At 42.8% G+C, this 22,341-nt stretch overlaps 1 long non-coding RNA gene across 2 annotated transcripts in view; it reads left to right on the top strand.

Moving 5' to 3' along the window:
* The window catches only part of LOC110119611, a 209,068-nt gene that overhangs the window by 55,877 nt on the left and 130,850 nt on the right, over positions 1-22,341 (top strand). For both annotated transcript variants that reach the window (XR_007225270.1, XR_007225269.1), the window contains exon 2: positions 11,381-11,485. This is a non-coding gene — a long non-coding RNA (uncharacterized LOC110119611). The remainder of the gene's footprint in view (positions 1-11,380; positions 11,486-22,341) is intronic.

Genomic DNA, 22,341 nt, shown 5'->3' with positions numbered 1-22,341 from the left:
ATGAAGAGGTTATAAGGCAAGCGGCGCGGAACGATACGTCATTCGTTATAGCTTTTTTCGATGGTCGATCTGTACTTTTTATCTCCGGCCACGTAATAAATTTGGCAACAAATTGCGAGAACACAGCTTGCCTTTCGGTCGCGCGAGCGAAGGCAACTTTCGGCCGTGACGAGGGAACGAAGCCAAAGGACGAAGAGGAAAAGGGAGGCGAAAGCGTCGAGATGAGCCACGAGGCGATCCGTTGCCACGGTTTAACCGGCACGTAAGAGCCAGGCATTCTGCTCTTGCCGCGATTAATGGCCGAACCGGCGCAGATGACGGCATTAATGGCAGAGTAAGTGTTCTAAACTGACTTGATTTTTGCTCGGAGACCCGTGTACGCAACAAGCACACGCTGATTCTCTAACCGGGCACGTATCCGCTCGAACAAGATCGAACGGCTTCTTACCTTCGCCCTTCTCCCTATCTCTTCACTCCCGTTTTTATCCTGTCGACCATTTTTTAGCGGCACCGTTAGAGACGCGCGTAGACGCGTGTTTAAGACGCGAATCAACTCTCGCTGGTTCGATTATCCGTGGTAACGAGCGGCCGGGACCAACTCCGAGCAAAGAGGTTTTCAGATAATCGATCAACGAAATGGAGTGAACAGGAACGTTAATTAGTACGAGGGATGTATATTTATTGCACGAGGGGAAGGTTGTCGAGTTTTTCGTACTCTATAGTCTTTTCCTTTCCCATCGACTTAAAACTGTTTCAGCACACGATTTTTACGCTCTTTCGAGGTGTATGTGCAAGGAAGATAGGGGTTAGGTAGTGCCATAAGTGCTATTCAGCAGTATGTCTCGGCAATCTCTTGCACACCTAGAAGGAACTTGATGTCGTTCGAACAATTTCAAATTCAATGAGTATCTTTTCTTGCAGATGGTGAGTGTCGTTAGTACGTGTCACGCGCATGAAAGATTCCAAACGAGCTCGAAAATAGCGAGTAGATCACGCGATTCCCGTTGAATTTGCAACAATCCTAAAATCATTAGTCTTTTTCCCAGTGGTAATTCGTTAAATTTATTAAGCCCTATTAACACTGCCATCTCGTTTCACGATAAGCCACGTAACTTCGTTCCGGTGTAAGTCGATCGTAACGAAGTGCACACGCTAAAAAGCTGCTCATAAAACGGCCGAAACAATAAGAAATCTCACGGCGCGAGCATTGTTCTTCCTGGAATCCCTTTCTGGCGTAATTAGCAACGTGACTTCGCCCCTCACGACCTCGTTAGCCATTGTTCCTTTTCATATCAGGGATGATTAATGTCGACTAATCATAACGATCGATCTTGACGCTTCGGAGAGTACATTTAATTCTCTTAGACGAGAAACTCCGTTAAGACTCGCGTTGCACCTTACTCTTTTTCAACTTCCGCCTGTTTCTTGTCCTGTCTTCTTCCCCCTTCCCCCCCCCCTCCTCGCCCTTAGATCCGCTCGTCGGTAATCGCGTGTCATCGCCAACTGTATCGTGAAGCTTCTTTTTGATTTACTACATAGTATCATATATATCATTTCTTCACATATTTCCTTTAACATTTATCTTCGTTGTTGATTTGAGTATCTGTTAACTGCTAGAATCAAGAAAATATCAGTTTGTAGATTTAACAGGAATATCTGGATAATTTGTTAAGCGATGGATTTCGGCCTGTACCATTCGGATGATTTAATACCATCATTGGTGAGTTTGTTTGCGTACGAGCGATTAATTGACTCGTAAATCAAGGGGATACGACAGCCTGGAAGCATCGTACGATTAAGATTTTTAAAATACCGGCTCCACGATACTAAGCCGATTAAGAGACAAGATCATTGCGCGATGAGGTGGATATTGACTTTCATAGGAACATCGTTTTCTAATTGGATCTAATGGGAAATGGGATATTTGTAAAGCGTAATAGGTATCGATAAGAAACAATCGAGCTTCTAGATTGCTTTTGGGGGCAAGGAATGTTATTAATCAAAGACTACGAATCTTCATACATTTACACGATGAATCGTGTTGAGAGGAAAACTTAATAAACGCAGAACCTACAGTTTCGTTTTAATGAAGTTGAATATCAGGCAGAGTGGCGGCAATGACGGAGTTTAATCGTAAACTGAGCGCAGTAAGTGTTCGCCAGGAGTTTCATTTAATGCCGTTGTGACACAGGGCGGCGTTGGGTGGCGATGGTGGAACAAGACGAGAGAAAAAAGTAAATAAAAGATGAGAGCGAGTACGAATTACCTTGAATTGCGCTCCGTTGCGCATCGTCGTGTAATTGCATTTACGTAATTCGATTCTAAATCCTGGCAGATTCGCCGGCGTAATTAATTCTCCGCCAACTAAATAGAACATCGGCATCGATCGTCACGGCCACCGATCGTTATTACCGATCTCGGCATGTTACGCGCATACCGTGTTATTTATTGCCAATTAGGATTCTATCGTTCCGTTCCTTTAGCCAGGTTCGAATGATCTGTCGCGTCGGGGATGTCTGATTGCCACGTAATTCTGCGATCGAGTCAACTTGGAAGTTCAAGTGAATCGACATACAGCATCGTTGGAAGCGAGGATGAAATCTAAGGAAAAAGAATTTCTTTAATAAATTGCAACTCTGAGATTATTTCAGAGATTAAGTAAGAGTCGTAAATTTTTTCTTTTAAGAATTTTTTATTTTTAGCTATCCAGTGAATATGTGTAACGCGAGCGCGTGAAGTTCTCAGAAATCAAATTGGCTAATTTCACTTTTTATCTGTTTCTTTATGGACGCGTGAAACGTGATAAATTTCCAAAGAAACGAATTACTTGCAACCTTAAGTTCATTTATAACAAGAAGACGACAAAGACAATCGCAGATTCCAAGGAAATTCTTCAAAAATTTGAACATTTAGCACAGTCTTCTTTATCTTAAATTACAAAACTTGTCGATAAAGAGTTCTTATTACATGATACACTAAATCCTTACGTATATACACTGTATATTTTGGAAATATACAATCCAATTAAAACGCATCCGATTATCTGCAATGTCGATTTTCTACGATTTTCTCGAATGACCAATTGCCGAAGCTGACCTTTAAACTACAAACTGTCTCTTGACCGAGTACCTGTTATGGACAGCGTCACTCTGTGGTCTGTCAGTGGTCACTAGTGTTCACTTTCTCCGAAATCATTCCCAGTCACTACTTGACCACTGCCGCATACCGCGCACATCTCTGAAAGTATCTTTGCAATTCTAATTATCGTATCTTGTTATATTCTACAATTTGGAATTTATTTGCTAATATAAATAAAACTTCCAATCATTTTCTCTATATAACGTGAGCGTAGATTATACAGTAAGTTGTTTGAATATTCTAAATTCATTCGATAAAATCGGTACAAGGAAGAATGTAGTTTAATAAAAATGTCGTTTCTCGATTGAACGTGTAAAATTGTAGGAAGAAGGATAGGTTCGAGCTGCAATCTGCTCGGCGTTCAATCGATACGGTTCGTATCAGTAAACTGCCAGGTTCAATCCTCGTGCAATTAATAAAGCGGCATCGTTAATAAATAATACGGAGGTAGAAGAGAAGAATGGATATCGCGGTCGCCATGATTTCCTTGTCGTATCCCGTCACGAATAACAGGTCGATCGGGCCGAAGAAAAATGGCGGCAACAAATTGAAATCCGGATGGAAAAACGGAGCATAATGACGTATCGAGCGCTCCACTCGCAATATAACGAATTAATAAACGAAACGGAACACGAGATACGCGGATATATAGTCGATCGGTTGCACAGTGTTAAAAATAGTCGGGCAAAACAACACATGGACGAAATACACGGGCCGTGATAAAAACCAATTATACGCAGCGAACATGGTAAACCGAAAAATGCTTATTATCGGTCGACTAAAAAACGGGTTAATTACTGGACCATCCAGACAAGATTATCCCCGGATACGTTCCATAATATTTACGAATTCCGCTGTTTCCCTTGCCTCGTGTTACGACCACTCTAGTTCTTACGCTCGAATATTCGACGTGGCACACCTAAAATATCAATAAAGCCAGAACGGACGGAGAAACGAAGAAAAGAGAGAAAGAAACAAAGAGAGAGACAGAGAGAGAGAGAAAAAAGGGAAGCGATGAAAACGATAAACCGACCGTGATAAAGGTGGACAAGCTTCTCTTATTGGCAAGCCACGGGCTTTCCGAGCGGCTGTTTTTATTACCAGCCGCCACGCTATTGTTGATTATTAAATACGGCTAATAAATCGCGGTCTCAGCGAAAGGGCCCCCAGAGATTGTCGAACCGACAGCTTTCTTGGTTACTCGAGTAACCGGGCGTTAAGGGGAAGATCGATCGACGATTACGATCTACGGATCCGAGTTGCTACGGTTCCACATCGATATCCCGTGGTAGAAGAGCGTGCGGCTCGTGTTATGGCCGCGAGTCTCGCAAGCTTTACGAGGCTGACCACTTTGTCATGGAGGGCGGCATTGACGTTCCGCGAAACGAGCCGACAATAATTTATAAGAAGGCAATGCCGAGTCGATGCGTGCCGCAATCATCTATGAGAAGAGAGCAGCAGAAACGTTTACCAATAGCATGTTTCACGGGGCGCTAATGACACCATGAATATGTATATACGCACTGCGGGGTGGAACGAGAGCGAGAGTGGTCCATCGTGGCCGTGTATACAGGGTGTCCTCTATCGTTCAACCGGCAACGAGAACGATGGTGAACGACAAGGGAGAGAAAATAGAGTGGAAGCTTTTTGGTCCGGGCAAAAGGTGACGGTCGCCTCGTCAACGGGATAACGAGCGCCGTCCCTTCCTCTCTCTCTCTCTCTCTCTCTCTCTCACTCTCTCTCTCTCTGTCTGGTGCATACACAGTTCATGGGAAAAAGCAAATAAAATAAAATATTCGCCGGTTGACCGGCCACTTTGTGCCATGAAAAATTGCATGCAGATTGCGTGACGTTTCGTGACTTTCCACGTGGATGAATAATTTATGACGCGGCGGATAAACCGTTTCTAATTAGAATGCAGATGAATATCGTTTGAACAATGTCCAGTAAATATTTGCGCCGAATAATCAGCGGATTATGAGGGGTTAGCTAATTTATGCACACAGTATTTTTTCTTTTCTTCTTGCAGGAAATGCCTACTCTGAAATTTATATATTGTTTACGAAAATTTTGAAACTCGACGAGAAATATAATATTTCCAATTCTACGCATCTAATTCTTAACGCGCTCCCTGCAAACGACAGTGCAGATCAAATACTCGCAAGAGCGCGTCTACGCAAAAATCACAGGGAAGCCTCAAAGCGACCACTGTCCAAAGAGGCGAGGTTGCAACCGGAAGGGCTTCTAGAGTTGAAATTGAAGCGGCTCGAAGCAAACGACACACCGTGTAGACAGAGTCGGGGAGATTAAGGGAGGGCACCGCTCGAAGCTTGGCTACGAAGGATCTGAAGAGAATGACGAGGAAGTGGGCGTGTCCTTTCTACGCTGTAAAACAAACAAGACCCGTTAATGATGCGAGCTGCTAGTTAGACACAGGACCAAGCCAGTCGGCTCTTCTCGTTGTCTCTCTCGCTCTCTCTCTCTCTCTCTCTCTCTTCCTCGCTCCCTCCTTCTCCCCATCTTTCTCTCTCTCTTTCTCCCTCTTTCCCTTCCTCTTGTCGCTTTGCATAGGAATTCGTTTCACGTCATTCACGTGCATTCTTAATACATCGCCCGAGGGTTGGTTTCAGAGACGGCCCTGCTAACGTTCCGTGCTATTCCTAGCCGTTAACTGGATTTCTGTCCTGTTGGATCAGCCTCTGACGATGACTCGAAGCTTAGTGGTTTTCTCGGATGAGATTTAATGCGTGTTAGTCGAGTAAGGAAGAAGGATATATCCCGGGTATAAATTTCCTTGAGGAACCTCAGAGGGGATTCGGAGTTTGCTGAATAACGTGCAAGTGAAATAGAAATGTCGTGGATGTAGAACTGATATTCTATGAGTTATTTCGTACCAAAAACAGTAGAATACCGTAACATAAAGCAATAGAAGGATAATTTTTATTTAAAATTTACCATATCCAAACGTATCGGTACACCGAATGTGCCTGCGGAATTATTTAGCCTGGCGAGAAGGCGGTTCCCAAGCGGAAGCTAATCGTCCAGACGTCGAAGTTACCCGTTCCTCCGGGTGAATCGTGTCTCTGCATCGTCGAACAATCGCGGTTACCGTAACTAGTTTGCGTCTAATTACACTGATATCGTCGTATAGACGCTCCATTGTTCTACATTGCCGTGAAATGCAACGTCCTTCATTTACTTCCGCCAATAGTCCCAGCTTTCAATACCATCGGCGTTTCAATACCAAAAATTTTCCAATTTACAGTCGAGCAATACTTTGATGAAAGACGATCATATCGAATCACAAAAATTCTCTAAAGGAAAGACTGAAATCTCCTGAGAAGTCATCCCACTGAGAGAAGCAATAAAGGCTAATGAAAAACTGATTAAATAAATCGCTATGGATATGTATATGTTAATACAATAAAAGCACACGAACTTCGACCTTAAATATCAGGGATGGATGAAGGGATAAATAACGAGTGGCGAAGAAGTATGGATGGGCTGGTTTGGAAAACTGGTGGCTGCTGGTGAAATAATTTAAACGAAGCGGCCGGCGATGTGCGTCGGTCAGGTGACCAGGGCTCCGAATTACGGCCGGAGCCGCGGTCGTTCTATTTATTAGCATAGTTTCTTATCGATTACCATATTCCCGCCATAAATTCCGATTAGAAAGCGTATCGTAAATCCTGGGAATCAGGTTATTAACCGACAGACCCCAGGCTGCCGACGCTTCTCTCATAAATCGACCTGCAATTTATGTAATCGAGTGCACTCGTACGAACGTTCAAGTAGTCGTTCACAACGCTCTTCTTAATATTCGCTGATAAGACGCGGCCAATAACTAACTCGTATCGATGCTTCACGGATCGTTGCCTCGCTAGCAAGCAAGCACATAGTCAAGATTAGTATAACCACAACCGATACTATTCGCCGTAAAGTTGCGGCAGAGATCGCCGGAACTCCGGGCCATGTCATCTCCTAATCCAGATTAGCAAATTAATTGTCGCGTCGAATACGAGATAGGCCGATACCTGGATCTCTCCTCGCGTTTGTTTCTTATGGGCGTTGCTATCGACTCGCGAGTATAATTCAAGGGAAGATCTTTGAGGTGAAATCCTTTCTAACCTTTTTAATTTTATAGAAATTGATTATTAGAAGGATATTTATACATTTTTCTACAGTGGCTGCAGAAAGTATATTTATCGTTGTGATTAATGAAATTTAAGTATCTTAAATTTCGCATTATTTAATAATACATACTTTCATACGACTAGAAATATTTGATTTTGATTATGAAAGCGAAAGAATAACGGTATGTGGGAATACTTTTGGTAGACACTATACTTTGAATATTTTATATACATACTTTCACGCATTATACAGTGTACTTTTACGTTTTTAGATTTCCCATAAATTATTTCCCATTTAGATTTCCAATTCATAAACACGTACCATTAACGATAATTCTAGAATTTCAATTTCTTACATTCTACTTCTGTAGTCATAACTATCTTGTCTAATGACGCATCCAATATAATTTCTTGCTAATAACACACGAAAACCACGGATCGTCTACCTGCGACGTCTATTAGCATGACACCAGCTCGTTCTAAAAAAAATCGTAGCTATTAGCCTACGTGTATAATTAATGTCGGCAAAACAACAATTACTCCGGCGCAATTACGCGCGAATGGCGAGGGCACACACGTGCCGGAAGAGGCGGCAGGCCACAGGGTAAGCGCGAAGCGGTCAGAAGAGCAGAGAAATAGAGATGGAGAGAGATGGAGAGGAAAGGGGCACGAATCGGGACTCGTTAGTTACAGATTCGCGAAACTAGATTAACTGACTAATTGTCTTGGCAGAAATCTCCGGTCCCTCGGCCTTGGTCCAGCTTGGGCACACAGGACTCTACGTTGAATTCACGGAACAAAGGCCGTCCAGGCGATCGTAATAATCCGAACTATGCGTTCCATTGGCCCCCGGTCGTGTAAATTCATTGTACGTTCCCTTCCATCCTCTGTTCCTCGCTAATTGCGAGAACGCGTGTGTCTATTAACTCTTGCACGCGTCAGTAGAAAATGATAAGCGTATTGAAGCGTTGGTTAAGTTCTTCGAGCAGGTTTAATACACGCTATATGTTGGTCGCGAAGTTTTACCGCAATGCTACACAACACGCAGCGTATTATCGCGCTGATTTTTCGCCGCTGGTTACCCTCTTACCATGCTGACTATTTTCCACGATAAGTTTTGATGGGACGCGTCACGTTTCGCCACGTTGATGACGGTACGCGGCAAGGTTTAATGAGAACGGCGCCGGATTTCGCTGGAAAATTAGCATTTTTTCTGTTGCGCTTATTTTCTGTTATTAATACAAGTACACATGTACGCTCGCCGCTGCTAGAAATTTTGTACATACACATTCCCTTTGTGATCTTTCCGCGATAATTTCGAAGTTGTTTCTCGGAAGAGACGAGTATGGAACCAGTGAAAATTGCAAAGATAGAACTAATTAACCCGCCAAGTGTATTCCCGTACCTCTGACCTGGTCGCAAAAGTAAAGAAACATAAAAAGCCCAGCAAATATCGTTCGTGAAGCGGCGAACGAAGCGAGTTTACCGCACAATGGTCACCAAGGGTTGCTCGTAAAGCCGGACTTTTCATTGGTCCTACGACGGTTTGTAAATTTATCGCTCGGCCTGGTCCATGGCGACGTCTAATCATTAGAAGAGGAGCTAGGGGTTATTTAATGAGGCGCGCTGTAAGTCTGCTCGCTTTCTCTCTCTCACACACACTCTCTCTCTCTCTCTCTCTCTCTCACACTCTCTCTCTTCTCTTCTTCTCGATTTCTCTTCATGGACCATCACCGTGGCTCGATCTCGTTTTATACGAGATCCCTTTCTCGGCTCTTTGCTCGGTTCTCGTCTGTTCTCTTCTTTTTTCGTTATCGCGGAGGAACCGCTGTCAACGCTGACAAATTACGGCCGGACGCCGCGCCACTTCCCCGGAACGGATATTCATAAGGCGGCTGCGCGCGTACGTTCCGTGGAATTTGCAAATTACTTTTTCCACCGAGTCCGAGAGACACTCGACCTTCTGTCTCTCGTTGCCCCGACCACCGTGGAAACGTGGAGGAACCGACAGATCGTTTTCGTCTCGTACGAGCCGTCGAGCTATGGCCACGAGCATGCGCCAGGCATGGAGGATCGATCCTGATGTGCACGCGTGCCGTAACGAGCCCAACGTGTTCCGTGAGCGTGAGTCTCGGATCATTGATTGTTCAAAGGATCATCGTTTAGTATGCAGGATCCAGCCAGTAGCCCGCTAGGTTAGGTGTACGTACATCTGCTTAAATCCGGCTTACGAATGTCAGTAACCGATGGGAAGGGGAAATGTTTGCCGCTGGACAATGGAAAACTCGTGACATCCCTCTTTCTTTCGTACTCGGCTCTTTAATTATGCATTACGAGCCGACTGGCGAACCTTCTTTTCGAAACGAAGGAACCAACTATGGACGGACACTTTGCGCTAACGAAGAGTGATTATTGTGGTGGATTATATGGAGAATTTAAGTGGGTTCGCCCTGTCGAGTAGAGTTTTTAAAAAAGTTTTACCAGCATGCCCGATTTACTTGGGAATTCGAACGATTTCCATGGATGGAAAGCGACTTGGTAGATAGCCGGCAACTTATAGCGTTTTCTGCGAATACGAACTTTAGATGAGCGAAGTTGCATCCGTAATAAAGTAAATGAGAGTAGATAGAAGCGGGTTGAAGAGATAGGGGCTGTGGATGAAGATGAGCGGAATTTGTTTCGCGTAATTGTGATTAGAGCTTGGAACTGAATCCTCGGCAACTTCCTAAACGTTGCTCGCGTATTTTATACGGTCGGTAATCTGGTCGCCGGAATGGCGAAACAGGTTTTACCTTGCTCGTTCGAATGAAGACGTTTCCGGTATTTTCTGAAAACCGCGTGGACATTTTTATTTACTCGTTTATACTCGCCGCGGAAGTTAGAGACCTCGTGGAACGATGTTCCTCGCAAGTCCAGATTTACGGGAAAGAACCGGAAGGTAGCATTGAACCGAAAGAAAGTTGTGTTTTTAATAATGCTGGGATACTTTCTTTAATCTTCCGGAAAATTAAATTCTACTGCCATTTGAGAACTTCATTTCCATTAGTTATTATTTCGTCGCTAGAATATTTTCGTATTTATGTGAACATTTTTAAGCCCGCAACACAATACACAATGTGTACAAAAATATACAAAATGTTCAGAGTAGAGGGATATTTTTATTTTATTTAAAGTATATATTTCCACGTAGATTATATTCATAAAAATATAATAGTTTAGTTAGATCGATATTTGAAAACATTTGCCGTAAAAATGATATACTTCGGTGGAATTGTCATAGTAGCTCGATAAGAATGCACTATTTAATATTATTTAATGTTGCAATTCAAAATACAGCTATTCTAAGCTGTATTAAATAATAACTAACATGTACTTAAACAATTTATTATTAGGCACCCTCAATATCCAAGAAATATCAATTCAACGTAAAATAAAAATAAATAATTTTAACATTTTTGCACGATTGTGTAATTGATAATTCCGTATTTCGAAGCAATATTCAAAAAAAAATATCGTCCTCCTAGCGAACGGACAACATGAATCTCTATGTAAACATATTCCGAGTTGATGCGTTCCAAAATCGAGATCGAATTCATTCGTGTCACAACAATAACCCGAAACCTCCCCACTTCGACCTCCGGCTGTTATCGAATCGTCGACGAGGGCTCGCCGACTTATATACATTCAGTTTCGTGCGACGAGCCACAAGGGACGGCAAACGATTGTTAATTAGCGTCCGAAAAGAGCGACGATTTCACAGTGTACCGTGAGCGGGACCGTTCAGCGAATCGCCATCGAAATCGATAATAACACAGCGCACGATGTTGTCGAGGGGGCGGGAGGACAACATCAAAGGGTGACGAAGAAGATTCAAATTCGCAATCAACGTGCAACGAATTGCGGGCGGTTGATGCGCGGGGAATCGCCTGTGCAGAGCGTGTTCGCGCGCGTGTAGCACGCGGAGGGCCGCGTTATTCGTGTTGGGACTTGCAAGCCCTCGTTTCGCATAGAAACTAGCTGGTTCGGATAGCGTTACCCGTTCTACGTCCCTAATTCGATGTCAGTGAAGTTTAATTCGCACTTTAAGTTCTTCGTGACGTGAATTTCAGCGGACCAGAGAATTCGAACCATCTGCGCCTCGGATGAACGATATTTCGAGTAATTAAGACCGTCTTCGAGAACCAGTATCAGTCTCCAATTACGCATTCGTCTCGGTAAGTCAAAAAGTGTTCTTTTTCCACTTGGATCTTTCATATTTCCTCTTTCTTTCTCTCTCTCTCTCTCTCTCTTTCTCTTTCTCTTTTTTTCTTTCTTTTTCTCCTTGAGAATCTTTGAAACATTCTCCTGAAAGAGATGTTTCAAGTAAGGGGTAGAATTTTTCCATTGCTACAACGACAAGTCTAGGAAAGTCTGCTTGAGAAACACTTATTACTTTATACAGACTTGTCTGTCGTTTTTAACCGGTGCATTTTTACGAGACACTTAACGCTTGTTACTTTTGGTCTGTAGATACTCGTCTTACGTTTCTCGAGCGGGTGAATCCTTTTTACGCATAGTTGTCGGGAGTTTGTCAATGGTTCTTTTTTAAAAGCTTTTTGCGTCGTTTTGTTAGGTATCGTTACGTTAAACGGGAAAGCTTAGGATGAAATCCGTTTGACGTAGAAAATCGCCGATTACATAAATTTTCATTGCCTCTCGGCTTGCCTTTTCACGGATTTTACGACTACTTACGACCAGTTAAAGCGGAAAATCGCGGTAAACAGCGCGATCCCGATTTCAAGAGGACACGGGGAGGGGGCGACACAATAAATTGCAGTCGTTAGACGGAAACACGAATTTGCGTTTCCGTCGAGCCACGTTCCACCGTACTTTCGCAACTTTCTCGCTCTCTGCGCGTTTGCGGCGCGTCGCATCAATCACGATCGTTATCGCGCCGCGAAATTGTGCCGGCGCACCTTTGCAACGCGCGGAAATTTTCGCCCCGTGTTGATAAATCGCGTTGCCCGTGATCGATTCTACGTAGGCAAGCTGTTTTCTGCATTCGGTTCGAAAGTATCTATCCGAGAAGAAATACAGGCCGATGCAATGATAACGCGATTCAAAATTTATTTCCCTTCCTATCGGTCAATGTACAATTTTATTCTTTTTAACAATTCTTTGCCACGAGTCGAGAAATTTATCACTGTGTTGCTTTTGTGCTACTGAGTGGTCGCAGTAAAATTCGAAGATTATAATTGATGAAAAGGGCGTGTTGTATAGGATTTGTTCTGCCGAATAATTTATCGACTAAGAATATTACGTTGTCTCGAAAGTTTCTTTCATTTTAGGAGGAAATAATGGATGCACAACATTTTTTCTTTTATATTATTTTATTCAGTTATATACGATCCGTTTTGTTTTATTTTTATTCTTACGATTATACATAATTCACTAATATTAAGTTGTCCTAAAAATTTCTTTCGTTTTAGAAGGAAATAATGGATGCACAACATTTTTTGTTTCATATTATTTTATTGAGTTATGTACGACCTATTTTGTTTTATTTCTATTATTACGATTATATATAATTCACTAATATTAAGTTGTCCTAAAAATTTCTTTCGTTTTAGGAGGAAATAATGGATACATAACATTTTTTGTTTCATATTATTTTATTGAATTTTATACGATCCATTTTGTTCTACGTCTGTTATCATGATCATACGTAATTCAATAAAACAATATAAAACAAAAAATGTTATATATCCATTATCTTCTTATAAAACGAAAAAAACTTTTGGGACAACCTAATATTAGCGAATCGACAAGTTACAGGTTGTTACATAGTTTTAAATTTATACGTCGAATAGAGATTACTGTCGCGGATAACATAGTGTACATTAATCTGCCTAATCATACCTCGAAAATGGCTTAAATACAAACACACGAAACTCAAACGAGAACAGTAGATAAAACATGAAATATAAATAAAGATTTACGGATTTATCGTTTTCGATACGCAACCGAAAATCAGAGTTTTTATCCAACAAAAAGAATCTTCCTTTTTTCCACTCTTCCCTGTGTTGAATCCTAGAAAAATCCTAATTATTTTTCCACATTCGAGCTGTTATCTAATCGTAAGTGTATCGCTGGTTCACTATACATTATTCGAAAATTCCATCGCAAGCTGAGAATTGGAAAGACAACAACGAGGCGTTGCTTGGTGGCGGACAATATTTCCGCCAACAGGTGCCGAACGATAATTACCGAAGTGGTAGAGCCGAGAGATGCGTGCGGAAGATATACGATGCAGATGTTTCGTTGGTCGGTTCGGCTGACAAAGAAAGAACATGTGGATCATCGACAAGGACAAGGGCAAGGCGGCTTGTCCATAGAAGAAGAGCAAGAAGCAGAAGAAGAAGAAGAAGTACTAGAAGAGAAAGAAGAAAAGAGATCGAGGAGAAGAAGAAAAAATGGGCGTGCGTTAGTCTACGAGCAAAAGAAGAATGAGAAGGTTAGTGTGCTCCGGCCGGTGGTTAGAAAGGTGGGACGATGGGGCAGGTAGAAACGAAGATGGACCATGAAGAGACACAAGAAGGGGCATGCGAAGGGGAAGAGCGGAGGAAGGAGATGAAGAAGAAGCGAAGGAGGAGCAACACGACCCTCTGCCGACCTAATGAGCTCCGAGCTCCGGGACTAAAATAATTATAGAAATTTCCTGCCGATGAACGAAGCACCTTAAGAAAGATTGCCTCCCATTAATAAGCCACAGACGTATTTGCCTCCAGAATTATAATCAGCCTGGTCTAACAGGCCGTTCGTGTTTCCGTGAAATTCGTGTGGCTGTCGTGGCTGGCAGCATAGGATCGGCAGCACGAAACGATTTAGTTTAGATTAATATGCTACGTCGGTGTTCTGAGTACCGAGAGATCATGGCTAGACGGAGAAAGATACAGAGGGAAAGAAGAAGAGGATAGGAAAGGAAAGAGGGAAGAAGACTTCGCCTTTTGACCTTATTGATTTTCCTCTCTGCTTGTTCTTCGTCTCTCGTGTATTCACCGTCCCCCTTTTTCTCTCGTTCCCCGTCCAACCTGCTTTTCTTGCCTCTTTACTTTCTTCCTAGTCGTTCGTGCACCAACTGGAAGAAAGTAGACACTCGTATAGGAAGAAGGGCCAAGCAGAAGTTAAACAGCGCGCATAAATCGAGCACGAATTAGTCACGATCCATTGATCAACGTAAGAAACGATGTGTCGTCGATCGGTCGCCATGAAATTAGCGTTTATATTTTTGTAAGGCGTAGGGAGTAGGTGGATGGACAGGACAAAACGGTGTGGTACAACGGAGAATGAGTGGTTCGTGGATGGTAAAAAAGTTTTCGGTTGAAGAGAGGGGTAGCTTAAAAGAATATTAAATCGTGAAGAAGTAAGTAGAAGTACCATTGTTGGAGGAAGTACTTGGGTGAAATAAAAAGAGAAGAAAAGGATGGTTCATCGCGAATTTGCTAGTAGGTTCGTGAAGTGTTCATTGAACTTTTAAGTTCTTTATTCTTCGTCGTTACACTACGGTTATTTGGGAATTCTGAGCATATAGATTTATTAATTCATTCGATATATCTCTTTTATCTAATTCATAAATTAGAAATTTCAAAGGTGGACTCGGTCAACGAAAAATAAAGTAAAGAAACATGTTCGTGATTGGACACCAAATATTGGCAGAAATGACGTTTCCAATGAAATATAACTCGTATAGACAAGGTGACGTTTTAATCATCCCGCAACATGGCGACGAAACGATCAACGAGAGATCACGTTAATAGGGCGCGACTTGGAACAATCGCGGTGAGAAAGTGAAAAGGTCGCAATTACGAGACGCGCGTGCAGATTTTCGGCTGTAATTAATTACCGGGCGCGAGTTTATTTATCGGTGGCCGCGTGGCGACGCGATAATTTTCTCCTGACGATTTATCCGAAATCCCATCCGATAAATAGCGAGCTTTTCGATTAATCGACCCAACATTTGCTCAGGCGTCACGCGTCGACTAAATATTTTTACTAATTAATACCTCCCCTTTCGTTTTTCCGCTTCAACGAACCTTTCGCTTACAACGATCGATTCGCTCCTCCGGAATAACCAACATGCCAGATAGAAATTTTAATCGTAGAATTTAAATGGAGGTTTCCCTCTGGCAACGTTTATATTCGATGTTTGTTCAGGCTAACTCGACATGGTTGAAATCAATCTTTGAAACTTCTTTTCTCAACCTACATTTTTAATCCGGTCTGCGTTCAACAAAATCAAATCCTGCCCCAGTTTTAATTGCCAAATATACGCCGAGATACCACCATTGTAATGATCGTATTCGATATTTGTTTAATTTGAAATCAATCGATGCTCTAGCTTAGCATAATCCCTTGAAACTAGCTCCCGTTAGCTTTGTGTTTAATTCACTCAGTCGTTATTCAGCCAAATCAAATCCAGTTTCAACTCTAATTGCAAAATATTAACCGAAGTACACAGTCTGAAAAATCATGCTCGATATTCGTTCAAGTTAAAACACTTTGACTGTCACGCCGAAATCACATGTTTCGCTCAAGACGCCACAGTGTTCTAACACAGTATACCGTTAGATGCAAGATTTTTCCTCGTTTTTTCTTTTTATTGATGTTCTAATAAAAATGTTTAATTGTTCAATGGGGCACTTTTTATTTCAAATTATCTTCTATTTATCGGTTATATTTAAAATACCCTAACTGTCAATTTTCATTCAATTTTTACAATTGTAAATCAGTCACCAATGATCACCGTGGGGTCACAGGAGAAACCGTGGCCGATCATATATGACCAACGTGATAGTCAAAGTGTTAATCTCCGATCGAAGGACAATTTCTATGAAAAACTATCGACACCAAGCTCGTAGCAAAGATGATTGATATTTCCACGTCGTATTTCCACGAATCGGAGAACTGAAGATTGTTATAAATGTTGTTCACGATCTACTTTTTGTTTATTACAAAGAAACGTATTTGCTCGTAACGCTTAATTGTTTTTGAAAGTGTGCTTCGAAATAGGAATTGATCAAGACGTTCGTTGAAGTACGATTCAACTTAATGTAGTCACAGTGACAGTCAAACTAATTATTCCAGCTTGAAACTCCTTTCGTCATCGTCATCCTTAACTCAGTCACCGTTCAGCTAAAACAAACGCAGTTTCAATTCATTCCTCTTCGCTAGCCAGCACCACCGCGAGTTCCACCCTTCATTCACCGACCAAATCGTCTAATCCACTGCCCTTATTGAGATATGTATAATTTTGCTAGACTAGATTAACCGCGTAGTAGTGACACACGTATGTGAATATGAGACGTCTCTAAAAACAGATGAATGTAACTGTTCCGTTGGCAGTCTGATATGGAAGATGATGAGACAAAGAAAGTGCTGAGACGCGTGCAAATGCATATCGACGAAGATCTTGGAAATCGTTTATTAAATAAATCTTAAACTATTTTAATATAAATTCTAAGATCTAATTAAGATCTAATTAAGATCCACAATTATCAACAGCCCTATCACCATCCAAAACCCTGTAACTGACCTTTTCATTGTCTCTCGCCTACGTCAACTATCATTCCATCGATTGATCGAACGAAACGGATCATACCTTAGCATCTACTCGCCTCGTTCGCCGTCAAATTGGGCCAGGCTGTTCATCACGGAGGGAAGGGTTAATGATTCGCAAGACAGCCGTGCTGAAAACGGCCAGGTGAGGGCAGAGGAAGGAGCGCGAACAAGTTAGCGGCGCGAGGGGCGAGCTGCGAAGCGTATCGATTGTCGGCGAGATCATTTTTCACTGGAAGCGAGAAGCCTGCTGCTCGGGACAGGGAAAAGGCTCGCGAAACGTGTGTTGGCGCGGACCCGCGATTTGCATATGAAAGCCAACCTCGACTCCTGCCGCTTGTTGTCGCGCCGTTGTTTGATTGGCAGAGAACTCTCGCGTTTCATTCCATCCTCGCATCTTGTCGTTTTCGAAGGAGCACTGTTGTCTAGCCTGTTTCGCCAGAAACGAACGAAGGTGCGACGACCGTGTTCGCGTGGCGAAGAAACGAAGACTTGTCGAGAAACGAAGACTTGAATTCTTCGTGCCGGTTCCAGCCTCGCGTGTTTGCCTGCCGGCACCATTTGCATATGCACCAGTCGGTGTTTCGATGTTCGCTCGATGTTTTCGGTGTCTTTTCATGTCTATTCCTCCTGATTGCGATTGATCTCGTTGCGTTGGAACGCCGGCTTTCTCGTGCTATACACGCGGTTACGTAAATAGGTATTACGCAATTAATTCGATTTCGAGCTTTGGGGCTTCGATTTAGAGATTATTTGGGCAAGAGTTTGTTATATCAAGTTGTCCGAAAATTTTGTTATGTTGAGATAAACACCGCAACATTTCACAGACCTGGTTTCACGTTTCTATGAAAGTGCACTGTTGTAAAAAACACGCTTGCGAAAGAAAGACACTTTTCGGGCAACCTAATACTTTAAACGAGTAGTTTGTATAATACTTGATGTCCGAAAGAATGTATACGTTCTTGGATAAATTTACAAATCCAACGAAGATCCTTTGTGGAACTAAGTTAAACAACGCTTACTTATTACATTATAAATTTACAATCCAACGATCCGAATCATTAAAAGTGTCACAGCGTGGTCCTTCTTAGAATATGAAATTCCTATGAATATATCATTGCCTGTGTGAAATGTATATTTCAAAAAGAAGGGAAAACGCCGCCAAGAGAAGACTGGTCGTTGGAAGTAAGATAAAAGTTGCAGCGATGCCCAAGTGGCAGTGAAGCAGGAACGCGACCGCCGCGCCGACGAGACAAGATACTACGTTCATGCTGAAAGCTTCGGAGTAGCTTGCTGATATTTTTTTCACCAGTCGAATAAATCTATCTTCAAAGATGACGCGCACGAGAAGATAGAAACTCTGACGTTGGAACTGAAAGTAAGTTGGACGTTTTTCATCAACAGGAGAACTGGGTCATCCTTAACGAGTTGTTCGCAACGCGTCGTGAAATTTAGACGTTTACCACGGTGTAGAGTACTTTCTCGCGACAAAAATTACTCCAACAGTTTGCGGCCAGATTTTTTAACCACACCCTGTACTTTCCTCGGGATAAATGTTACGCGCGTACGGTAATTGGCCCGAAATTACGCCCGGCCGGTTTATGGAGATTAAGATCGAGCCGCGCGCCGACGATCACGCTTCGAGGGGCCAAGAAGAAGAAGAAGAAGAAAAACCTACCTCTCGAACAAGAAGAGGAAGAAACCTTCTCGAAGAAGAAGAAAAGCCTTCCTCTCGAAGAAGAAAAGGGAGGAACTCTCTTCCGAAATAAGACGAAAGTTTCTATTGGAAAGAAAGAGAGAAACACGATGAAGTAGAAGAAGAATCGCCTACAGCTCGATACGAGGCGAAGATAAAACCAAGAAGAGGCCAACTGGTCGACGTAAATGCGATTTAACGGGGATTCGTAGGCAGCTCGTTGTTCCAAGCTACAATGCCGCGCAATTTCTCGTAATTGATCGGCGGAACGGCGTAAATGGCGTGATCTATGGTTTTGGAAGGAGAACTGACGCTCATCGTCGACTCGCGAATCGATTAAACGCGGCTGTTTTGCCGGGCGCACGTCCGATTTCACGCGCCATAATGAACGTGCCTCGCGAAGGGTTTGACAACGTATCTTCGACTCGTCGCTGTGGCTACTTCGGAGTTTCTTCGTGTAACGATACAGTGTACAATACTATAGAAACTCGTAGCACGGTGATGTCGATTTGTCTGCTTTTCGTTCATTTTCATGAAAATATGGTATCTTGAGAAATTACCTACCTAATTACACTTTCTATTATTTGCTTCAAAACTGGCAATATCAAACAATTTTAAAGGACATTGTTCCAGACATCAAAGTTTCATTGAAATTGAAACCTTCAAGTGAAAATATAATCTGGCGTTAGATTTTCTCTTGGTACGAAGTAATCGAGGCTGATGGAAGCTGTTAAAGAAGATCGCTCGAGAATCTACGCTTCGTAGAATTTTACGGACGAATGTCTTACACGATTCTCATTCCTATTCAACCTGCCAGTCTCTGCCATATTTCTGGTCCGCGTCAGTTACCAGAAACCACCCGCCCTTATTAGCCTGACCGAATTAGCAGAAGGAGGCCCGTGATCGTCGCAAAAACTCGTATCTTCATCCGTTTGACGAATAACCGGGCCAGTCGAGCGTGGTTGCCAGGGTAGTTAATCAACGAACGAGGACGATGCATTAGCCGCTAGGTATAATTACGAAATTTGTCAAAGAACATTGGTTCGCGCGGGTTTCGGCACGACCAAAGGAAAGAACAAAGGGCAAGATAGGAGGAAGACACAGCGGCATTGACAAAAAGGCGGAGGGGTCATAGGTCGTATCGTGGATATGAAATTCCTGCATTATCAAGGTCAAACGTTGGGGAACGTGACTTTTAGCGGGGCTGTTAGCCACGTCACGCACGACTGGCCATGATAACCGACGACACTGGATGTTCTCGGAAGCATCAGTCTTGGTACGATGTCCACCAGGCACCCGGAGGAAAAGATGCACGAGGAAAGAAAGAAAGGAAGAAAGAGAGTCCGCTTTCTCGTGCAGACCACGTCGGGCAAAAAACGATTAAGCCGGCTATTGACATTCCGGAGCGCAAGGCGGAACGCGCGGCAGATATCGTTTGATATCGTAAAATAAATCGAGCTTAAGTGATATCGGGCACCGAGACCGTTCTTTCTGTCTCTCGTCGTTGCAAGGTACCATTCCATGATTCGATCCCGGAACTGGAATTCAACGGGAACGAATTTCGACGATCAACTCCCATAGGTTTTTCTCCTCGCTTTTGGTTCCAAGCTTCATCTCGCTTCTCTTGCTTTTCGTTCCTTTTGCCCTATCGTCACCGCGTGCAACGCTAGCGCTCGTAATTCGTTCTATTCGATTTTATCTGACCGTTCGATAATTATTTACACTGGTTAATCGACGATTTCACGTGTAATTACGTTTTAATTTTGAATCGTCGCGTTCGACTCGATTTCGACGAGTTTCGTGGCGGCTGGTTATGTCGACTCGCGACTTCCACAACCGCTTGTCCCACTGTTGAATTATTGGGAGAACGATCGCGTCCTAGAATCGAACGACGAGGCTGCTGCAGTTCTATGAGGACGGTACTACCACCAGTCATGCGTACAACTTTCCCATTCAATTATTCAGAAACGTTAGTTTCTGTTCTCGTGATGTTCTCAATTTTGCCAACCAGACACGTAATTAGAATGGTAAAAGACAAGCGACTTAGTTTCATCAATTTATTTATCACACACAGATGATAAGAAAATCGCAAATTCCAAGAACGTTGCAGAAAGTAATACGTGTGTTTGTAGTTTCTCCCCGAGTTTCAATCTATCGACGATGTCAGCATTGGTAAAAGAAACTTTAAGCGCAAGTGATAGAACAAAACAAAAATACATAAATATGGTAGGCAATACCTGTAGGCATAATTCCTTTAAGAAAAATTATCTCTCGACCAAAAATTAAAGGAATCTTACTCAAAACTTTCTATAATATTACCATCAGTTTTCTCAATATATTTCTCCATGTATTTTAAAGCTTCAAATTCGCGAAACTTCCGTAATCTTATTAAACCAATATATCAAAGAATATCTCCATTCATCCAACGAAAGCGTTATACATATTTTCCTCGACTAATCACAGCATCCCACGGACCGCGCCAAAGGGGCGCATTAACCGAAACCTGCTCCAGAATCTCCTTATTACTCTTTTTAGCGACACTTACCTGTTATCTACCTGGAGGCATCCGGTATATCCTTAACGAGGAGCCAGCGTTGAAACCGAATACACCCGCGTACGTCAGAAGCCCGAAAATATCGTGTGTCCCTCTCGATCGACCAATCGCCTCGCAACCATCTCCCATTCCACTGCAGGATCCTCGTACCAGCTAAAAGGAGCTTTTTACGTTTGCGGACCGCGCGGCGTGATGGCGGAATGCAAGGAGCATCCAGGCGGCGTTACACTTGCTGTATGGTGGTTTCCGATCAGCTCCTTGTGTCTTGTGGCAGCGTGTGCAACGAAGAAACGGCGAAAAAGGTAGGAACGATCGTATCAGCGAAACGAGTAACCGTTTCAACAAGGGGTAGGGATAGAAAGAGAGTGGAACGAGGAGAGAAGAAAAAAAGAGCGAAAAGAGGAACAGAAAGTTTCGCTACACCGTCGGCTGAGATATTACCGTCCGTAGAATCCATTATGCCAGGCAGCGAATCGTTTTCGTGCTTTTTCTTCGACAGACTCGTTCGACTTTATCGGCCTATCGGCTTCTAGAAATAGAGCGACGCCGTTTCACGGGTTTTTTGCCTGACTGTCGGTTCGATCGAGTTCCAGGTAGAGACTCGCGAGGAGACGAAGGGACTCTGAAAAGTAACGGATATTTATCGAATGGATCCGTATATTCGGTTGTTTACCAAAGGGAGCATAGCTTGGCTAGGGTGTTTGAATATGCAGGGTGGTTATAACCGCGAGGATAGATTTATGGAAATTGGATCAGCAGGAGGTGGAAGACTCTTCTAGCCGAGTTATCTAGGAATAGGTGAACCTTCCCTGCGGCGCTGAATTGCTTGTGGATTCCTCGGTTTTTAATTTGTTCGACGAGTAATTTGAATGAAAAGCTGATTTACCGTAGCCTCGTTCGTTGGTGCGAGTTATTGCGGTAAAATATTGATACTGCTCGAGTGCCTCGTTAGCATTTAGAGGAGATTTACCTGTTTCACGATCGTACCCCATATCATGAATTTAACACTGTCAAAATGACCAATTCGTAATTTTTTATTGAAATTTTCTGGATTTAATGCAATGCCTCGGACGTATATTACAATCATCGGTAATTATAACGTCAACTTTTTCTATCACTTAATTTCTATGTCAGCATGCGTCTTGATGTTGGGCTTAGGTTTTTTATATCGTTAAGAATTTCTTTCTTGTTCTTGGAAATCATACGGATCGACATTACATGATTCA

Source organism: Bombus terrestris, chromosome 10, assembly GCF_910591885.1.
Source record: "Bombus terrestris chromosome 10, iyBomTerr1.2, whole genome shotgun sequence".
In the NCBI taxonomy this organism is placed as follows: domain Eukaryota; kingdom Metazoa; phylum Arthropoda; class Insecta; order Hymenoptera; family Apidae; genus Bombus; species Bombus terrestris.
This window is presented reverse-complemented; position numbering and strand designations above follow the sequence as displayed.